The following is a 21,675-nucleotide window of genomic DNA, read 5'->3' as shown; positions in this document are numbered from 1 at the left end:
AACACAAGACCATTCTATATTTTTTGATGATGACACTGTTGTGCAAACCAAACTCGTTAACATCTATAACGATGATGCAAAATAAATTCCTTTAATGACCTTCAGGCTTGAAATAAGGAAGCTTTTCCATGGACCGAGACGATTCTAAAAATGAAGTTATTTCAGTGTCGACGTCATAAAGACGATCTCTTCATAAGACAAAGCCTGATGTAGCTATTCTTCTTTGCTAACAATTTATAAGGTCAATCACTAAAGAGATATTTTGCTGTCCAGGGATGTCAAGCTCATTCCACAATTTAGAGTGTCATGTTAGGTTTAGTGTTCGGGCAATTTTCTAAACGCTGGCATTCCCTGTTAGCGATCAATCCTATGGCAAAGCGCACTGACATCGCATCATAGATCTTGATGATGGAATATGCTAACACCATGTAATGAAAGATATGAATTGTTAGCACATATGGCCAAGCAAGGAAACGAAACAACACGCGTCATAGGATTAATAAAACGTTAAAGAACCATATAACCAGGCCAGTGTTAATACCTGTTGAACCGAATGACTAAGAATGTTGACATCACGTGTTCAACCGTATGATCGTACATGATTAAACAACGTATGCAATCATATGACCAAATATGTCAACATACGTGTTAAATCTATTCGACCTCGTTTGATAATCCAAACGCCAACATGTCTTCTAACAGCACACTGAGTTGGTCAAAATACTCTGTAAAACATATGTACTTGCTAGTGAAACCTTGATACACAGCATGATAGTCGGTGCTGAATCATTCTTGTTTATCACTGTTTCACGTCCTTGCACAGCTAATGTTTTTTAAGACCGGATGTCTAGGCTGAAAAACAGATTCCCAGGCTAACAAAAGTAAAGTAAGGCCGGAAATACGTACGACAGCGATGAATGTGTCAGTCGGTGCAGGAGATTAGTTTTATTTTCTTTTTAGCGGTAAGAATTCACACATGGAAACAGCAACAATGATTTATTTTCATTAGAAATTGCTATGGGAAACTTTACTCCGTTTTCAAGGTTTGTCAGAAAACAGACAAGATTTCCCTAAATTCAACGAACCTATCCTTAATTCAGCCGTTGGGCCCCGCATTTCTTTCTATCTTACAACATTTACATTATTGTTTTTCTTCCCTTCCTTTCCTTTCTTTCTTTCTATGCTTTATTTCCAAAACTTCATTTGGTCAACATTTCCTAATTAGCATATAAGAGGGCACATCCGGTGTGCCTAAATATCCACTATACCATGACCGTCCATTTAAACTGGTGTCGATTTCTCACTATCACCAAGACACGTGATCGCCAATACATTTGCAATCAATAATTTATTTTTACAAATAAGCCTAGACTATTCCAACTTGATAGAGGACGGTTTTTGTTTTACAATACTTCTGGTAGGTAGCACTCAAAAGCAGGTCGTTCCTAGCTTCAGAGTCCAATCATCGTCTATAGATTGGTTATTTTTACTTCTCAACGCCGCTGGAATAGTTGATGACATACCGAGATGCGCTCGTCTACAGGTAACGGCGCGACGTCAAGGTCGGCCCATTGCCTGACAGGAGATTAACGGCAGCCGAAATGACACAAAAATACCATCGGTAATGGAACTATCGAATAAAAAAAAACTGAGAAGGAACCTGCGAGAGGCAAATTTAAGCTCCCGTCGCCATTACGTTGGTTTGCTACTGACACCTCAATGTCGGGCACATGAATGACGGCACATCTGCCCAGACGTTTCCCTATGAGACGTTGGGGTTCATGTTCTTCACGAATGAATCTTTTTTCATGTTATTTCGGTGAGTTGTCCATCAACGTATGTAGAAGCTTATGTTTCGGGGCACGACATATCTTGGGATGAATCGGTTATAATTTAGGGAGGATTTTTTATGGTTTAAAGGCACATGTAATTATCATTATCGGAAATTTAACGGTTGTACGCTATCAAGATGAGATCCTCCTGAGGACTCCTTTTCTGCTTTTTATAATAAGGCGCCATTTTACCTGGGTGCAAGAGTTTGTAGGGACTTTCTTGCATCCCAAAACATCGCCCCTACGGATAGGCCTTCATACAGCCCTGAATTGTCCAAAATCGAATATTTATAGGGTGAAGTAGGTAGAAGAATTCGAAATCGAGCAAATCGTTACCTCACCTTGCTGACCCCGTTTTCTGCGTGAAAAACAGGATATAGATCTACGTCACATGACATTCTTACTATGTACCCTACTTTAATGGCGCCGCGAACTTCACGTTGGTACCCTAGTTCACACACATTCAGATAATTTTCATATACTTCCGCTGTGGTGTGACCATGCTGTGAATTAAAAGAATTTCACTGAAGTGAGGTCGTTTTCATGTACCCTGGTAAGCTGCCCTAATACTACCATACAGATATTCGTTAAAATGAGGTTGTTTTTTTTACCTCGCTAGGCTACTGTGGTATTACCACATTGTTTACTAACACAATTTAGTTGAAGTGTGGCATTGTGCTACTATTTTATTATGGCCTTTTCGTGCTCCGATGAATATTTTTATTTCGATATATATTTATCACAGCTTTCTTTGCAAGGTAAACTGTTACCTATGTGAGCGAATGTATCCCATTATGTACATCTATATGATACGACGCAGCTGTGTCAAATAAGATATGAGAGAGTGTACCTTATATTGTCTATGCCACAGTATCACATGATACATTTGTTTCAATTTCAAATTTCCGAAAAAGCGATAATCTATGCACAGGTTAAGTAATCGTGATAGTTTAAGACAGGTTAATCAGGTGAGTGTTGCACTACCATCATTAATATCAGTAAACCTTACTTTACTACTTCACACGTTGGTTTCAATATTTATTTCCCTTTGTTACATGAACCGGTATGTGTTTGTGTGTGTGTGTGTGTGTGTGTTTGTGTTAGCTTGCAACATTGTACCATCATTCCTGCAATATGGCGAAGTGATTTGATTCAAATAAATGTGAACTTGAACGCGATGATTCTTTTTATTTGTCATAAATCATGTGAACGCACTTTAAATAGATATGAAGCCAGTGTTGTGTTTTGGAGCGAGATGTTAGTTATGTCCAAACAAGATTATTTTGTGTGATACATTTAATTTCACACAATCAGGGGAAAAGAACCCTTGAACACGTAGTTTTTCACCTTATCTGACAATGCATTATGTTTGTACAAGTTGACAAACAAGATACCTTTATAGTCGTTAGAACACACAAGATCGACAGGTCATGAAAAACAAAAACAAATAGTAACAGTTAAGTGGCAATTTAATAAGATTTTATTATATACATTACAAAAGAGTATTAGAAATAATTGCACAATTCCCATGAGAGAACGACAAATTTAACAATATTAACTATATAATGTTTCATTAGTATCTTTCGTTATACGTTCATTTTACAGTTTTTGTACCATGAGCACAATATCTGGTATTGTTAATTTGGCGACCTACTGGTTGACGGTCTGCAGGCCTAATGAACTTAGGTAGGACCGGGTGGCGCATCCACATGAACGGTAGCGATCACTTCTTTTCCAAGCAGCGGGTGGATCCAAAACACGATGCTTTACTGCATGTTTCCCAGTGTCTTTCATTGTCCATAACGTAAAGAATTTTGTAAGCTTGTTTCCTTGTAAGCCGTGTTCAGCTAGTTTGTTTTTACCGATGTCTTCATTGTTTATGCAGCTGTATTCTGAATGAACAGCTGCTCCTAGTACCGATGCAGGTGAGGTATGGTTTACGCTGCAGATCTCAGCATGTTTCGAAGATGTCGAACAACTTTTAATGCCAGTGGGAGAATTCCTTTGGCAGTCGCATTTGTCAGGTGAAAAATGCATCTTCCGGAGTTCATTTTGTGATGATCGTCGTTGATTCATTTTATCATATAGCAGTGTTTTCTTTTGCGCAAGTGTTCCTATTGCTGTCGTTTTGCACATTCTCTGAAAATCGTTTTGTATGATGTTAAAAATTGAAGTCTTTTCCCGCAGCTCCGACCTACTCCAAGTGTTCCTAATGCTTTCTTGCTTCCCGTCCTTAATCTTTGTCTTTTATAGCCGTATGTGGCCTACCTATATTTGTTAAAATCACGTCACGTTTACCACATAATCTCAGTGTATGGATCCCGATTTTAACTTCATTGTGGACTTTGCGATATAGTTAGGTAAGTAGAATCGGACATCTTACTTTTTTAAGAATAGAAAATCAAAGCAGGAGAACAGATTTTCTGATGATTTGATTTTTGGTTAATATATATAAAAAGTTTAAATGATACTATCATTGGCATGTTCACTTAATCTCATTCTATGCAGCATGACGATAAGATAACAAGACTTTAAAAGACGGGCCCATGGGTATTGGAATTACTCTAGCAGAACGGTTCTTTCATGAAGTTCACGTAGAGAAGGCGCTAAAATGTAAATAAACCATTTCCGATCACTTCAATCATTCATAAAAAACCGAGGTGGGATTGTAGTGTTACGATTCAAACGGACGGCGATTTGTCAAGATGTGTAATAATATTTATTTTTGGTTCAGGATTGATAATATCAAATCTATGTCGAGGTTATAAGCTGGGACTCCTGTACCAATTCAGAGAATATAAGTAGACCAATGAAGTACTGTTATACATCAGTAAATCAATGTACGAAAAAGCTGTTTTAGGATGAATTTTCGTACTGCGTTTTTATTAGACAATCATAAAACACAAACTTGAATCATGGTTTCCACTTATATTTACCCGAGGAAACGACTCATATGCAAGTTATGGGTTCCAAAATATTCATATTGTGTCAATACGTTTTTCTATGCGAGCATGTGAACATAAATGAATTAGCCACCGAGCAGTATTGCGTACATTGTTTATCAACATATTAAGTAAAGTTATCCAAATATATATGTTTTCTTCATGACTTTCATGTGTAGTTATTTTCTGTTTAAGAAAGTTTGGAATTTGTTATTTTATCAAAGCGTCAATGCAGTGGTAAAACAGTAACATCAACAAAAGTTATTACACTAATTTGTAAAGCTTGCATCTGCTTTTCCAATTGTATGATTCGCACGAAACGAGTATATGTGGGTTCTGATTTTTTTCTCCTTTCTGTAAACGACCATTTTTTTTCTTAAATTTCCCTTGACGCTACCAACTTTGGGCCTTTAATGAAGCGCTCGCTCTTGATAATTGCACACAAAGCACAACTGAATAGCACCTTCTTAAATAACTTTTGAGTTAGATACATTAGAGCCGAACTGTGAATTAAACTACATCATATAGTTTTTATGTCCTTTAAGTACTCGGCAATAATGATAAGGACCAATTTCTGATGTCTAGGAGTCGAATGAGGAATGACGAAGATTGTACAAAAGGCACATTTGAATAGCATCTTTCGATACAACAAATTCAGAGTAAGATGCAATAAAGCCAAAACCTTGATTAAATTAGATCATACAACTCCAGGAAAGGAAGACTTTGAGTTCTGTCCCCTGGGCGAGACAAATGGTCCCTGTTTAATCTGAGCACTGTGTAAGTATAACAACGACTGATTTCCCCGTATTGTTTGTCATTGGCGATTCACTTCGGTGTAGTTACATTACGAAGTCGGCATCTCAATAGGGCTTACACGAACATATCGCAGCCTTCTACAAACATATGTTTTCTATGGATTGAACAATGCAATATTAAGCTAATCCAAGCAGTCAATATGGACACACTTCAATGATGAATTGATGTTTTTTTTTGCATAAGCTGTATAAATTTTGAATTTAGTGGTGTCTTTCTAGTCAACATTTTAATATTGGTAAAAGGAAAGAAAATAATGCCAATCCCACACCAATGATCTAATTGCTTTCAATTACGTCAAGATCACGTTCGTATCGATTACTGTGGATGAATTATGTCGTAAATTATCAAGGGAATTTTATCTAGCATGGCTAATAGCGTCATCAACCTATATCTCTGTATTATCCAAATCCTTATCTTTTTCAGGAGTGTCCATGTAACTGTTTCTTTTGTTGATATTTTGCCCTAGTTCTTAATATGCTGTTACTTTCCTGTGCTTTAACTTCTTAACTTTTGTCAACAAAGTGTCTGACGATCATGTTCACCACATGCAACCTTTGTTGTTGTAGGTGTTTACTAAACATTTTGAACCTGTATAGCAAACATTCTAACATACAATTATGCATGTATATTTTTGTTTGGCTATGATTGTAACCTGTCATAAAAATGAGTAATCCCCTCTCAGGATTTGTCTGTGATCATTTGCAGAGATCCCTTTTGGGAAGACCATAAAGTTTTCTAATATAGCTATTTAATTGACGTTTTGTGCACGTGAAAACTGAAAGGAGCAGTAAATCAAGTTATCCCATTTATGAACTCTATGCCAATATAGACACTGTCTAACCAATTCAGTGGAATTGTTCATACCTACCTTTTTTCTTCCATACTTTAAACATCTATCAAATACAATTTTTGCATTCTAAATGCAAATAAAATAATTTTTGAGCAAATAAAGTAGTGAGATAGAATGTTTCTTAACATCTTACGGTAAAGTGAAAATGTCATTCATGTAATTAAACTTGAAAAAAAAAATCATAAAATGACTTTGATCAATATATTGAGTGTTTGCTACAAATTATTTTGTAATTTAATTGATCAAGTATTATAAGCAAAAAATAAAAGAAAATGAAAATGCACGACTTTAAGAATAGTATATCTTTTATGGTGCGAACTAATTGTATGTCGATTAAATACGCTAAAAAATGAAGCATACTCTTAGCAGGAAATAAAGTATCTAAACAAAAGATACGATATGCAAATAGTGCAATATCCCTCAAAATTCTTTTAATCCTGACAATTTCTCTTGTAATCATTATTACATAGCTTCGGATGCGTACATATCGGTTTATTCTCCATGTCATAAAAAACATAACGAATTATATCTTTGAAATAAAACGTAATTCATGTCTCTGTCACATGATTTCATTTCATATCAACTATACGAGATAACAAGCATGCGCCAAGCACCGGCACTTCCGCCTGTTATCAACAAACTCGTGATTTATCACTGATTATTGCTCAAGTTACAAAGTTGAAGCCGATGGGTATGCAAAACTAGTCGGACATTAAGAGGCATTATGAAAAATGGCATCATTTTCCAAAAATCGATTATGTATACGGCATAGCTACCTTCGGCCACGTAACCGGACTATCTTTGGATATTAAATACTTTAACCCGATAGATTAATACGGAATACACAACTCATAATTTGAAACATGATTTATTTCAATTATGATAATTCACAGCTGATTTTTTCAATCGTTTTAATTGAAAAAAAATTATATATCAAGATTAATTAGAGTACTCACAGTGGGTTGTTTGTGAAACAATGTACAATTGTAAGCAAGACATACCAACCACAACAATTAGAAATAGCGTGTATATTATTTGAATCAAAATGTTCGCATATTTACATATCGCATTCGTTAAACATAATTGTGGCATTTCTTGTAGGCTCATATTATTATGAATAAGACATAAATAAGTGATACTTTAAATAATATTAAATGAAACGTAAAATAGTATCGGAGTTACAATTGCCATTTTTGTGTAATATTATATACAGTCAACTATAAAATAAGCAACTTAATGCCAATTTATTTGAAAAAAAAAAGTGTTTAATTATTCGTTACTCAATAGTGACACTTCGATCAAATTGGCATATATTGATAAAATGTTAAATATTATACCAAAGTTCATTATTACACATATTAGGAACCATGAATATTACACTTATATAAGGTTTACAAAAATGGAAAAATGACTTTATCCCAATTGTTAATAATAGCCAGTGTTCTCTAGAAAAAATTATCAGGAATATTGTGAATGTGCTTCGTGACCAAAACATTTGCTCTTTATAAGAGCGGAAGTCAGTATAAAATGGAAGGCTGGGATGCTCGTATTAGTGTGATGTCAGTGCAGCTAATTGCACTATGAAAACGTCCTTGAGTACTTGTAACCCCATCAAAAATTCCCAAACACGTAAAACCTCAAACAAGCAATCTATTATCTTATTCATTTGAAGGTTCATGATACTCTTAACTAATTAAAAAGGTTTCTTCATTGAATTTTATTTCCAATGATGAATTAAAATTGCTTTTCTATTTATTTTTAATTGGATCACGCGACATGTTGTCCAAATTAAATAGATTTAATAACTTACACATTTAGCATTTATTTAATCTTTTTAAAAACTGAGTGATGCAATAAAATTTGTGACTTTGAACTTACTTAAACGTTCAGTGCATCAAATGAGATAAAATTTCCAAGTATTATTGGAAAAACTCCCTTTATGATGCCGACACTGTAAAAGAGGTCTTACGACATATTGCATATAGTTTTGTTTACATGGGGTAATGTGATATGGTTTGAGCACTATTTTATGAAAGCTAAGAAATTCAAAGGTCGTGATTAATTGTAATTAATTCGTTATCTATATGACATCAGTAATGCATTATACAGTTTAGGAAATGAATACCTATCCATAGATGAAATATCTGCGGCACGGCAAACTTCTTCGGAGGCCCTCTGTGATACATCGATCACTACAAGAACACGTCTTCTGTATATATTCGACACATACTAAGTATGTTTTGTTTTTTTTGGAGAATCGATCACATTGGTAATCTTACAGGTCTAATGGTTTGAGGCTTTATTCAAACATTCATTTGTTCCGATGAGAAACACGTATGATTGACTAAAATCAACATGTGAACAGATTATAATTGAAACTCAAACTCAGTGATTTGATGCAGTTTAGGTCATTATTTAGCTCTACTGTATCTTACTCTAAATTATGAAAAAAAAAATGTGCAATTCATTTGTGTGTCTTTTGTACAATTTTCCATATAACTTGGGCTAAAAGACTGAGACGGAGACACACGAAAAAGTTTACAAGGAATAAGAATAATTGCACATGATATTTAACTGTTTCCATCCGGAAAGTCTTTAGTCATCGATTGTTAAAACAAAAGGGTAATTCATTATGTCGCACACGGTTCCCCATGTGAACAGGCAATAAATTAGTGAGCGAATCAATACACAAAATTGGCATTTAAAAGCAATGAACGTAACAACCTTTAACATAACCAAGAAGAATTAAGCATGGTTGAATGGTATGCACTCCTGACCAGTGCCATAATATTGGATATTCAAATAAAGGCTGAAACAAAATTAGAAATAGGCAGAGTGCTTTAAAATGTCACAAATCCCACATCATAGAAAAAGCATCATACGGCATTCAGCTGATTCACCTTTTTGAAACAAAAGAAAGTAGTATTTTAAACACCGAATCCAAGCTTCTCGCCAGTCTTATGTTCCTGTTATGTTTTTATGTTGCGTTGCTGAAAAATGCTCTCTGGGAGACAAGTATGTATAAAGATGTGCACTATGTGCTACAGTATCCTAGTTCCTCGCCATATTTCAAGGATAGACCACCGCGCACTCTTTATATCATGTATACGACGGATTACCTTCATAAATTGCTTTCATTTTGCATCATTATCAGAAGACTGCTCAACAGCAATACAAATGGACATATCATAATCAACAAAGTCGGTTTATAAATGAAAAAGTGATTGATAAATTATTTTTAACTTGTTTTAGTGTATGTCAGTGTGTAGTTAGTATACATGGCCCTGTCAAATATCAGTTGTTATATGGTAAAATATGTCGACACAAAACATATACTAATTGTTTCCTCGATGAAATGGAATCTTGATAAAGTTGTCATTCTCTATTTAGATAAAGAAACTTAATATCGATTAGTCTGCAAACTGCGAACCACAAAAATCAGCAACATCTCAGCAAAAGATTGCCCTCAAAAGACACATCAAAATCCAGAATGTAGACAGAAAATGATATCTTCCCGAGGACAATACTTCTTCATGCAATTTCATTGAACAACTAAGAAATGCAAACCTATCTAATTATTAATAACACTCATTTTTTTACTGTCTTATTGTTTTACAAATCACAATAATATATATCAATTAAAAAATTCTATAGAATCAGTAATGTACCAAGCGTTACGATAAACGTGATGATTAAATTTTCGCTAATTTGCAGTGTTGCATCCCCAATCTGTTTTTCGATAGCATCATTCCTATATTTTCAACCTCTGGCTTACATGACGCATTTTTGTTTTTGTTTTGTTTTTTGTTTTTTGTTTTTTTTTTCTAAATATTTTCATTTTCTAAGTATTTTACCAATATCATGATCTTCATAAAAGATATTGGCAGCTGACAAACAGGCTGATAGCTCACAGTTTCGAGATTTCCTGGTGCGATTTGAAATTGAGCATGTTTGATGTTCGTTGGTTTGCCTGTTGATTCCGCTGTTTACGTGTTCGCATTTCGGAGCGTGACATGACTTTCTTTGATTGACATAGATGTGTGTCAAAGTAAAAGAGCTTCATTCTTCCGAAAAATCTGGTCATACTTCCTTGTACTTATTTTTTGTTCAGATTTTGACCTTGTTCAATTGAGTTTGAATTATTAAGATTCAGTTGACATAATTTCTTTGATTTCATATTGCTCTATTCTGTTTTTATGTTAGAGATACCGTATCTGCTTTGTTTATGTTTATTGAGAGGTTACGTTCATCAAACATCTCAGCAAATGTTGCCGTGGTCATTATTGAGCTTTAATTTAAGTTGGCATTTATAGTTCCTTACTTTAGTTATTTCAGAGAGCAAATCAATACTAAAGTTTACGAAACGCAACGAATGCTTCATTTTATATAGTAGTTGTGGGACTCTATAGGGATATCAACTCAGCGAGCATTACGAAGATATAATTAAGCCTTTTTAAAGTCATTTAAAAGCAATTTGCAAAAGTTCACTAGTAAAAGCGTCAACACTTCAAACCATACCAAGTGCAAAGATTATATTTATCTATGGATTTTGTGCCTATAGAATGCGATGTGTTAAAAAAGATGTACTTCGGTATTTACAGACATGTAGTCATTAATAATATGAATATCCATAAAAGGAGATTCAATTACAAAAGTATATAATATTGTGGAATGGTATTAAATCATTTATTATATATTATTACTCGTTTGTACTTAGTTGTATTTAACGTAACCATTATTGTTTGTATTATAGCAATGTCTCTCAGTTAGTTATCCCAATATATTTACTGATGTTTGTGTTCATATTTGTGTATAAAATGGATGATATGCTTCAACAATTTGCCGTCATTTCAAAACAAGCATACCTTGGTGCTAGCATGTATATCCAGCATTTCAGCTGTCATACATCTTTTTTCAAATGTGACATTCACATTTAAGATTAAGACCAACACTTTCCGATGGATCTGGGTGATGTGTTCAAAATCACATATACATATTTCGTTAATGTCAATTTTATGTAATGATAGTTTTTCAAAATAAAGCAATCTTTGTTTGTATTATTAAGTACTGTTGGATTAAATAAAATCCTTCTTTCGTAGATATATAATTCAGCATCGTGTTAAAAACAAATTAAAAACTGTTGTCATGCTCAAGGTGAAAATAAGTCTGTTGTCAATAAAATCAAAAGATTCACCAATTGACACAAAAAGATACATAACAACAGGTAAAATCAAACTATTTCATCATGTTTACGATTAGCAAAGCTCTCTTGTTGTCTTTATTAACATTTCTGTTTGAACACTGTTACCAGCCAGTCAGTAAACGTTTACATTTTGACACATGCTAATGATAATTAGTAGTGCAAGACTTTCCTCATTCATGTCCATGAAATATTATGCTGAGGCAAAGAAACATGAAGGCAACAATTATAGCGGTGGTGATCAATCATGCTTTATTCGGATAAATTGGGTCTCTCCTGAGATTCCTTCCCACTGGTTTTTAACTAATTTCCTTGAAATTTCGTTAGCTTTATAACATTTGCAGTCTTAATCAGAGAATTACATGTCAACGATTTTCTTCAAATCTGACGCTTAATTATCAAAGTATTCACTAATGTTGTGTACCTTCGGGAGGTCGTTTAAAGTCCTAACAACAGTTATGGTCAACACTTGGCTATGCTTACTAGAGATCGATACCGATTTAATCGACTCCTGTGACAAAGTTATCATAGTATCATAGTTATATAATACGTGTATATTGTATCAAAGATAAGCGTCCTGTTGTTTCGAAGCTGAAATTGAAACAATAGGCACCAGGTGCCAAACATGTCATAATCTGACTCATGTCATAATAAAAGAAAATACCGATATGTTAAGAGAATATCAAGTCAGACTCGAATTCGAAGAAAATGTAAACAAAAGAAATATTTACCTGCAGACTCCTGAAAAACAACACGAATACGACTAGACAAACTGCTACTTAATCGAAGACATCCGCAGTGTTCATTATTAGCATTTCTTTTTCTTAAGTGTGGTGTTGCCTGTCCTCACATTGATAATAAGACATGTTATCAGATAGAATGCGTTTTTTTCGTAATTTGTTACTGCTTTCTTTCCATTGCTTGTTGTAAAACTCATTCACTTTCACTTCATACCAAGACTGGGTTAAAGAGATCATGAAGAAAGGAAAAAGGGTTCTACATAATGATAAAGGTCCCACATAAATACCAATAAGGAGACGGCAATGATAGAAATTCTACATATCCGCACCGACAGTAATGAATAATGTCAATCTAAGGATACTGTAAAAATATTTCTGGTACTTTGGCAATATTCGTAAATTTGATGAAGATAACTAAATTGGGAAACAGAAATTAATCTGCTCAAAAAAGATATTGCACCTTTTTAGAGGAAATGGAAATACTAGAAATAATTTGACGAAAGAGCTGGTACCCTTTACATTTTGTATTATCTATGCCTATGACCATTATCTGTGAATTACACAGTGGGTGGTGGTGGTGGTGTGTGTGTGTGTTAGGAGGAGGGGTGGGGGGAGGGGGTGCAATAATAAATCAAAACCGTTCAAATCCGTATGTAATTGTAAAGACTATATATAATGAATTTCAAAACATCCCACTTAACCATGATAAATAGAAATGGAAGACAACTATTATGCCGATATTTAATCAAGTAAGAGATACAGTGTCGGACAAGGGCCAAACCAAGAACGATACCATTGCATAATTGTATACATACATTTACAGTATCACCATTGTGAGCCACTATAATAAACATTCGGCGATTACTTAATTTAGTATCACTGTAATTAATTAATTATGCTTTCAAAAGGGCTTATTTTTTAAGATTAGAATAAGGCCTTTTCCTGGACTGTATAACCCGCTGTTTTACAGTATTATCAAATGTCATAAACGTCAATTCAACTTCTGGGAAGAAGAAACAGTTTTTGAGACTCTGCAAAGTATGTCATTGTTATGCGAACACAATCCCAGGCGGAGGAGAATGTCTGACGGTTGGTCATCTGAAGTACAGTATAGTTATCACGTCAACACGAATATGGTATTGCAGCAGCGAAGACCAGCGTGTGATACAATTAGTTTCTTAAGACACATTACCCAGAGGTGTTTAACACAGTTTAGACAACAATCGATTGTGGTGGTGAGACTAATCAAATGTAAAAACTCAATTTGTTTGTCGGAATAATTCGAAATGTAGAAAATGTCACGCTCAAATATCGATTTCCAGTTTCAAGGTGACAGAAGACTAAACTATTGTCATCGACGAAACCTGTCAAATACAGCGGCTGTTTCTGAGTTCACGTGATGAATGCTAGTCGCTACTGTCTATTTACAACGAACTATCAAAATCCACCAGTGTAACAAAGCTTAAATCTCGAAATCGCATACAAGCAAAAGTTTGGATTTTTCATAGCAGATCAAATATTCTGTCTGGAACAATTTGTAATTCTAAAACAAAATTATAAAAGACACTTTCATTTACAGATAATGTTCCTTGTGATACTATGGCAGTAATGTTATATAATATTTCGTTATATATTAACGTATTCTAAATTAATCCGCAATTTAAAATCACAAAATAATGCAATGTAAAAAATATCCGACCAAATTTGCATTTCAAACCACCAAGCATAAAAAATATCGATATGTCAACATGATCATTATCAAAACTCATATTAAATATGCCTAAGGCAAACATTTAAAAGCATAAATATTTAAAAGTTGTGGTCTGAGAAAGTACAAAGAGAATAATATAAGGTATTCCGGAAGAGTAAGCATCTTCTGCTTCATCGACGGTACCCGCAATGTAAATCTTGGTAAATCCAAGTAATGTCACGCTCTCAAATGAGAACAAGGTATACAACAACGGAATCTACAGGCGGCAAACTCTCGGGTGTTATTTAATGACCAGACTTCATCAATATTTCTGAAAGTGAACTTAGAGGACTTCTTAGATAAGTCTTAGAAGAACAAAACAGCTGCTTTTCATTTTGATGGTTGTTTTATATTAGATGTCATTCTTAATGCGTATTAAAAGGTGTTTCTTTCCTCTATATCTTTCGTACAATCCCAAGCGGAAATTCTATCACAAAGACAATTAAGATAGATATCTTTCTGAGGTGGTGTGAAGACATCGATTTTAAACTTTACCAGTCAGAACGGCATGGCCTATTACTTGTGTCTGTTTTTTTTTTTTTTTTTTTAATTCTGCATAACGCTCCCTTAATATATAAATAGAATGTTACAAAGAGTGTTTGTTACGTTTTAAGGTTCATTATGGTTTACCATAGTAATATTGTGTAGATTACATACTGTACCCAGTGATAGCAGTTTCCGCACCTATTGTCACCGTTACTTAATGTCACAATCATTGTAATGTTACAATATGTACCTTCACAATGTATCACGATCTCTTTTATCACAGTGACTTTGAGATTTCCTAAGTCATTTATCATTTCAATGTAAACAGGATATCATGTGATAACATAAACAAATAAGGTTATGCAAATTGCAAATTGTACGATAGTATATCATTCGACCGGATAAATGTGCTTAACAATTACTTTACAATGCATGGTTAATCAGGCTAAAGGTACCCACTACATGATCATAGCTAAATGACTTTATTGTATTGACAGATTGGCTCCATTAAAAGACTGATATATTGCATGCCCTTTGACACACTCTTGTCACGAACTTATAACCTTGATCTAATCATTACGAGGTTCAAAACTAGCAGCGTGAAAACAAACATCAGTCAATCTATTAGATTTAGCTTTGAAGAAACAAGAATACTTGACAATTGTCGTATTACTCCGAAAAACCTGAATAAATAAATAAATTGTTACAATGCATTTAGAAAAATACGGGGACCAATTAAGTAGGGAAAATGTTTCAACGGGTGTTTAAGATTGCTTTATCTCTCTCTTAGATTTAAATTAAAGTTAAATTGGAAGAGAGAGAGAGACACACACACACAGCTTTTATACCAACTCGCTGTTTTGAACTCTAACATCTTTTTTTAAAATAATCGATTTAGTTTGATGACATCGAGTAGAAATCAATGGGGAAATTGAAGACTTCTGTTAACCATTTGATACAAGTCTTTGGACTGATTATCTCTTAAATAATCCATTTATGTACGAAAATCTACACAGCTGAAGTTGATTGCAAGAATGTATTTATAGAAGGAGAATATAACAGTGATTGGATCGTAGTACGTTCCCCATGGACAAACGGAAAGAGATTGTGAAATACAAGTGAATAGCACCTTCTCATACGAATATAGTACACGATAATATGTAGCTTATAACGAATAAGATATCATGATACATTTCTTAAGTGGACTCATCAGTGATATTAAAGGATACGTTGATTCTATTAAATTTGAATATTCAACTGAAATTTGAGATCGTTATCAGTTAAAAGTACATACAATAGTGATGTTATGCTGACAGTTAACGGCACTTTCATTTACATGTATTTAGCAAAACTTCATTTTTGACTTCGAGTGCGTTTTCCTCTTTGCAGTTAACCATTCATCAGTGTTTGTTATATAGAAATTTTCTCATGCTTCTATTAACACCAGCCATTTATAAACACATTACCAGCCAATGTCATTAAGTGTATCACTGAGTATTTGATGCATTGTGTTTCTATTGAATGCGTCTCCACAACACATTAATCTTTTGTTATAAATATGGACGGTAACTTAGGATCACTTCCAAGTTTATTGTCTTTCATAGTACACATCACTGGTGCCATTGATAAGTCTTAGCATAATGGAGACGCTGCTGCCAAATATCCTTTGAGAACTACTAGATATCTAACAGATGCATGTCATGATCAGTTTACGTTTTCAGTATGGATATGGCTAATTGAATGAAACTATCACGTTGTCCCGATCAATAACATGTGCAAGTACATTGCGTGACGTTTTACAATTAATAAGCATGTTCTCTGTATGCATATCAGACGAGAACAGCAAAATCTCGACCAGAATGCGTTGGAAATTGTACAAAAAGATAAACAAATTGATAGCATCTTTTCATACAAACTTTTAAATCGAATACAGTAGTGTATTTTGAAATCTATTAATTCAATAAGAATGCAAAGTGCTAGGCTATAATTTGTATCGTACCATTATTCGATTAAATTAAAATTATGATAGGGCACATAGAGATGATGAACTCCGGTTTTGGCAATGGGTTAAGTTTGAGCTGCATGGAAATAGATAGAGAAATTACATCCGTCGATATAATTCTATTAAGTTAAATAACTGATATAAAAACATGTATAAGACAGCAAACCAATAACAGCATAAGCTAACAGTGCTTCCTTTGTTTGCTGGGTGTTAAAGGTTTATCACCATCTATATTTATTATCAAATGGATATGCATATGCGATATCTTATTATAATTCAGTACTGTTCCATAGCGTACAAGCGCTTTGTGCACAAGGAATAAGAATCCTGCTTGTTGGCACCATTGTATGGTTATAGATTTCAGTTTTTTTTTTTAATTTGATGCTTTTTATTCCAGCTACATGTGAATTGAAGATGGCAGATTTAGAGAACCTAAATCTGGGACGTATTCCAACACCATTCCTCTCTCTGGATACAACAAACATACAATGCATCGTAATGTCAGATATTCTTTGATTAGAAATTTTGTTCTAATTAATAGATACTTAAAGTTGCATAACACCTTTCTATCTGAATATGATTAAAACTAAAATCAAAGATTAAACTCATATGACTTGAGTTGAGCCAACAAGGAAATTTGCAGTTTGTCACACTAGGTTACGTTGCCCTCTCACACTACTATTGACAGTTCTTTCGATTCATTTTGATTTTATTCTGTCGCTAAGGAATCAATCCTTATGCTCTTAGCATCACTGACGAGTCCTGGAAGGACGAAACAGCTGTATGCTGTAAACTAAGTTCATTCATTATTTAACTCTACTAGATCTTATACTTGTTTTGCATTGCATGTTGTTTATTATGTGTGAGTCTATTGTACAATACTAGTGACCAAGGCGTGGAGTCACTCCTAGACATAACACTGGGTGCACATGCAAATTACACTCCTTTTAACATTTCATAATAATTTAACAACTACTGCCTTCCACTATCATGCAGTTTGAAAACGGGAACGGAGGAAATTGTATATCTTTAACATCAATGACAATTTTCTTTGATCAACAACTATGATGTATACACAATTACAGGCTAGACAAACACAATCTTCAATCTGACGAAACATACTGATTTAATACTAAATATAGCGTAAAGTATTATTTATAACACAGCGTATTTGTGGTAACTGCACCAGAGCGATATTTCATTATCAGATTTTGAACAATGGATTACAAAGTTGTTGTCCTTTATAACAATGACAGGTGTGTAGAAATGATTGATTATCAGTCTAGAGGTGGCCCAGATATTGTAACTCAGACCTTGATGGTGTAAAGTTTAGTAAGTTTTACGTGTCGTTAATACTAATCCCAAAATATAACCAATAACAAACGATTTTGTTTTCAATTTTGTTCCCAGGCATGTACTATGTCCATGGAATAGACCTATCTTTTAGGCGTCATTATTTCCATACGTGTATTGCGATATTTTTCCTTTAAACTTAAAATCGCGTTGTCAATAAGAAAATCAGGCCTGAAGCCACTTGGTCTAGACCTCCGTAAATATAACATTTCTGATAAAAGGAAGCAGTCATACAGAAATAACACCATTGTTTTAGTTCAGAATGGGGCCTGGTTACTACTTCGAATATACGTCATTCGCCGTGGGGGTCATAAACACGTGTGGAACTATAAAAACGTGATTACAAGCCATGTCACTCATCATTTCTTATAAAGCACTAGAACAGGCCACATACATCAAAATTATTGATATTGCAATGATGGGACTTCTATCGAAACAATCCACCGGTAGCGTTCCAGCGACAATGATTGCTCCAGCTATAACTGTTTCAACTGTTATTACACCGCTGAGAGCATCATCTGCTACAGTTCGTCGTCCCAGCACACCAAGTGACGCGCCAAAAATGGACTATCTGAAGGTCCCAGAATCTCCCAGAAGACAAATGAATAGGCGGAGACCACTTTCAGCAAGTGACGTAGATAGACTTTTGAAACAACCGTTATACCCTGACATCCATACCAGTGCATCAGAGTCATCACTTCAAAACCTGCACAAGTCACACAATTGCAGGTGTACATGCAGATCCAGGGACGACCACGATGTTGCGATACGGTCGGAACTACAGGGACAACAAATGGTTGCATTCTTCAGACTTTGGTCCAGGAATGTCGATTCAAAGAAACTGCTTCAACGGAGACAATTGGACCTTCCATCTTCAATGAAGAGAAACAGCGTTCACAGAGAGTGTGGATGTCTTACCAGGAACTTTATCAACCATTCCAACAGGTTACACAGACATAGTCACCAACCTCACTGTCGCTGTAGTAGTGTATGATGAGCGTACCTCACACCTTCTCATAACTCTAGTCAGTATCAAGTGATCCAGTGTCGCTTCTCCATCAAGATGTTTTACGAAACGGACATTTTCGAATAACTGACATTGTGTATGTGGCATTTGTAAGGGGAAAAAATGAAATTGTTGCTGTCATCTGATCGTTTTATTTATCATAACTGATCATATTTGAACTTGTTTTAAAGAGTATTATCGATGATGTCCATTGGTACTTACCTTAAATCAGTATTTACATTTGGCTGGGCCATTGTCATATTTTTTTTTATATATTAATAACTTTTACCTATATTTAAGATAGACATATTTTGCTGGTCAAGATGAAACTGAATACTATCTACATAATCTGTTATTCAATTTATTTTGAAAAATGTTATACTTTGTAAATGACGTTAGACGGTTAGTCGTCTATACCAATTATATTTGAATATGCGTTGCTGTGCAATGGCATTTTCTTGCAAAACCTGTATGACCAAATATGGTTATCTTTTATTGACTTAATAAAAGATGTAAGATACAGTCATATTTTATCTTTTTTTCGGTATCCCAATTATTATTTTCATCATAACATGCTATGGTTGCTGTGTAGAAGCTTACTGTCGGTATTTCCGAACGATACAAAACTTCAGATGAAGAATATTTTGAATAGCTAAGTGGTAGTAAACAACAACCTAGGAAATACCAACATGTAGTTATGAAAACGCTTACCATTTAATTTATATGTATAAATTAAAGTAAGAAAGAATCTCCCTAATAACCTCTCTTGATGTCTATCATTATTGACAATGGAATTAATAATACATCTGAAAAGAAATTGTAATATTTATGGTAGGTAATTTTGGGGTTTCATTTCTGATTTGAATCCGTTTTAATGCATCTATGAAGGATCCAATGTATTGGGAAGTCAAACAAATGTCTTTTAATTGATATGCTTGGGTTTTGTTTCTCTGGATGGCATAATGCAGATGAATTGAAAAGGACGACACTGTTACTATACGGTTTTGAAGACTTATTAATCTTGGAATTTCTCAATAGCCTTCCACCAAATTATGGTAGACGACAGAGGTGTTATTGTAGGGGAATTAGAGTGACAGAGGAAACTCCACTGACACAAATAACACGTACAATCGGGAAATCTTAACCATGTTTCTTGGCGAAAGATGAATCGGGTTATCAACGACATCACCTGGTAACCAGTTTGTAGGCATACTTACATAAGACTCAGTAGCATGTATATATCAGTATTCAGGCCAACAAAACACAAAATGGAGTGATACAATATTTGGTTAAAAAAAGATGCGGTGTATAGTTTGACTGTATAAATGATGTAAAAGAAACACATTTTAACAGTTAGAATTTGGAGAGTGAATATTTATTTTATTTCTTGCACACTAATTGCACCTAGAAACTCTGTCTAGCTCTTAATGGTTTAGTCTTATTGTATTTAATAGGACTACTTATACATAATGTATGCACATATGCGTATGAAGAAATGTATTCGTATCCGAAATTGAGGTCTAGCTATTTGATATTAAAGTATCTCCTAGCTATAACTTCCCGTTCTTATCATCTATTAAGACATTAACCACGGAATACCCTGAAGAAATGTCTGACTGGCTTTGAAATAATAGATATAGACATAAACCAGACCCTTACAAATTCATTTCTAGTCACAGCGATGTGACGACAAAATATACAAAGGTAAATAACACCTTTGATACAGAGTTAGAATTAAACAGCCTTCATAATTAGTAAATATGTCCCTTTAAAAGTTATTCACGTAAACTTTGATTTTGAATACAAATTTATTTCTTTTCCCTATGTTGTAATCTGAATTTCTTTCTATGTTGAATTTTTTATTCTAACAAACCAGATGCCACACACTTTAATTCTCAATAGATTACATTATCAAATAATTCAACTGTTTTGCAAAATAATTTATAAGATAAATTGAACTTCTGGCTGTTTGACTAGAAGGCATTCTTTCACTGAAGTGTCAAGGTATTGTAGTCACACAACAGATAAAAGGGCGCGGCTTTAACCTGTCTCGTCAGAGGAATTCAATAAGCTACGTTTACCTTTGAACCAAAGCCCTATATATATATCAATAAATGACCTATATCAAGTTCCGGTCTGTGTAATTGGTCTCTGTATTTATTTATCAGTTTATCTGGACAACAGAGCGACATTAATCTTAAAAGATTAGGCTTCGGTTCGCTATTTGATACTACACAGATCTACGTGATTATAATATATTTCAAACAAAACATCAACATTTAAACAAAACAGTCAACAATGTACACGTGGGTTTTGTCAAATGTTCTACTTTTTCGAATTTGTTTTTGATCGCTAGAGAAATTAGTACATTATCTTAACAAATCTGCTATGAGTAGCCACCTTTCTGAAACAACAATTTTTCACTTTAAATAGCCTTAAGCATTTAGCTAGTTGTGAAACTCTCCTTCCAATGTATTATATGAACGTATTTAAATGGGCGAAGGGAGACAAACGTGAATTTTTTTAATTGTTTCTAGTACAGAAATACTATAAGATTAAAAATTGCAGCATCACAAAGGCATCCCACCATCCCCCATGCCCTTCCCCTACATATTAATAGATATATATTGATTTATCTTATATACAGGTCTAACTTGTAAATAGGTTGTGCATCTGTTTGTTGATTTATAAAAGGAAA

Source organism: Ylistrum balloti, unplaced genomic scaffold, assembly GCF_031769215.1.
Source record: "Ylistrum balloti isolate Yb309-2 unplaced genomic scaffold, AGI_CSIRO_Ybal_v1 Utg369760, whole genome shotgun sequence".
In the NCBI taxonomy this organism is placed as follows: domain Eukaryota; kingdom Metazoa; phylum Mollusca; class Bivalvia; order Pectinida; family Pectinidae; genus Ylistrum; species Ylistrum balloti.
This window is presented reverse-complemented; position numbering follows the sequence as displayed.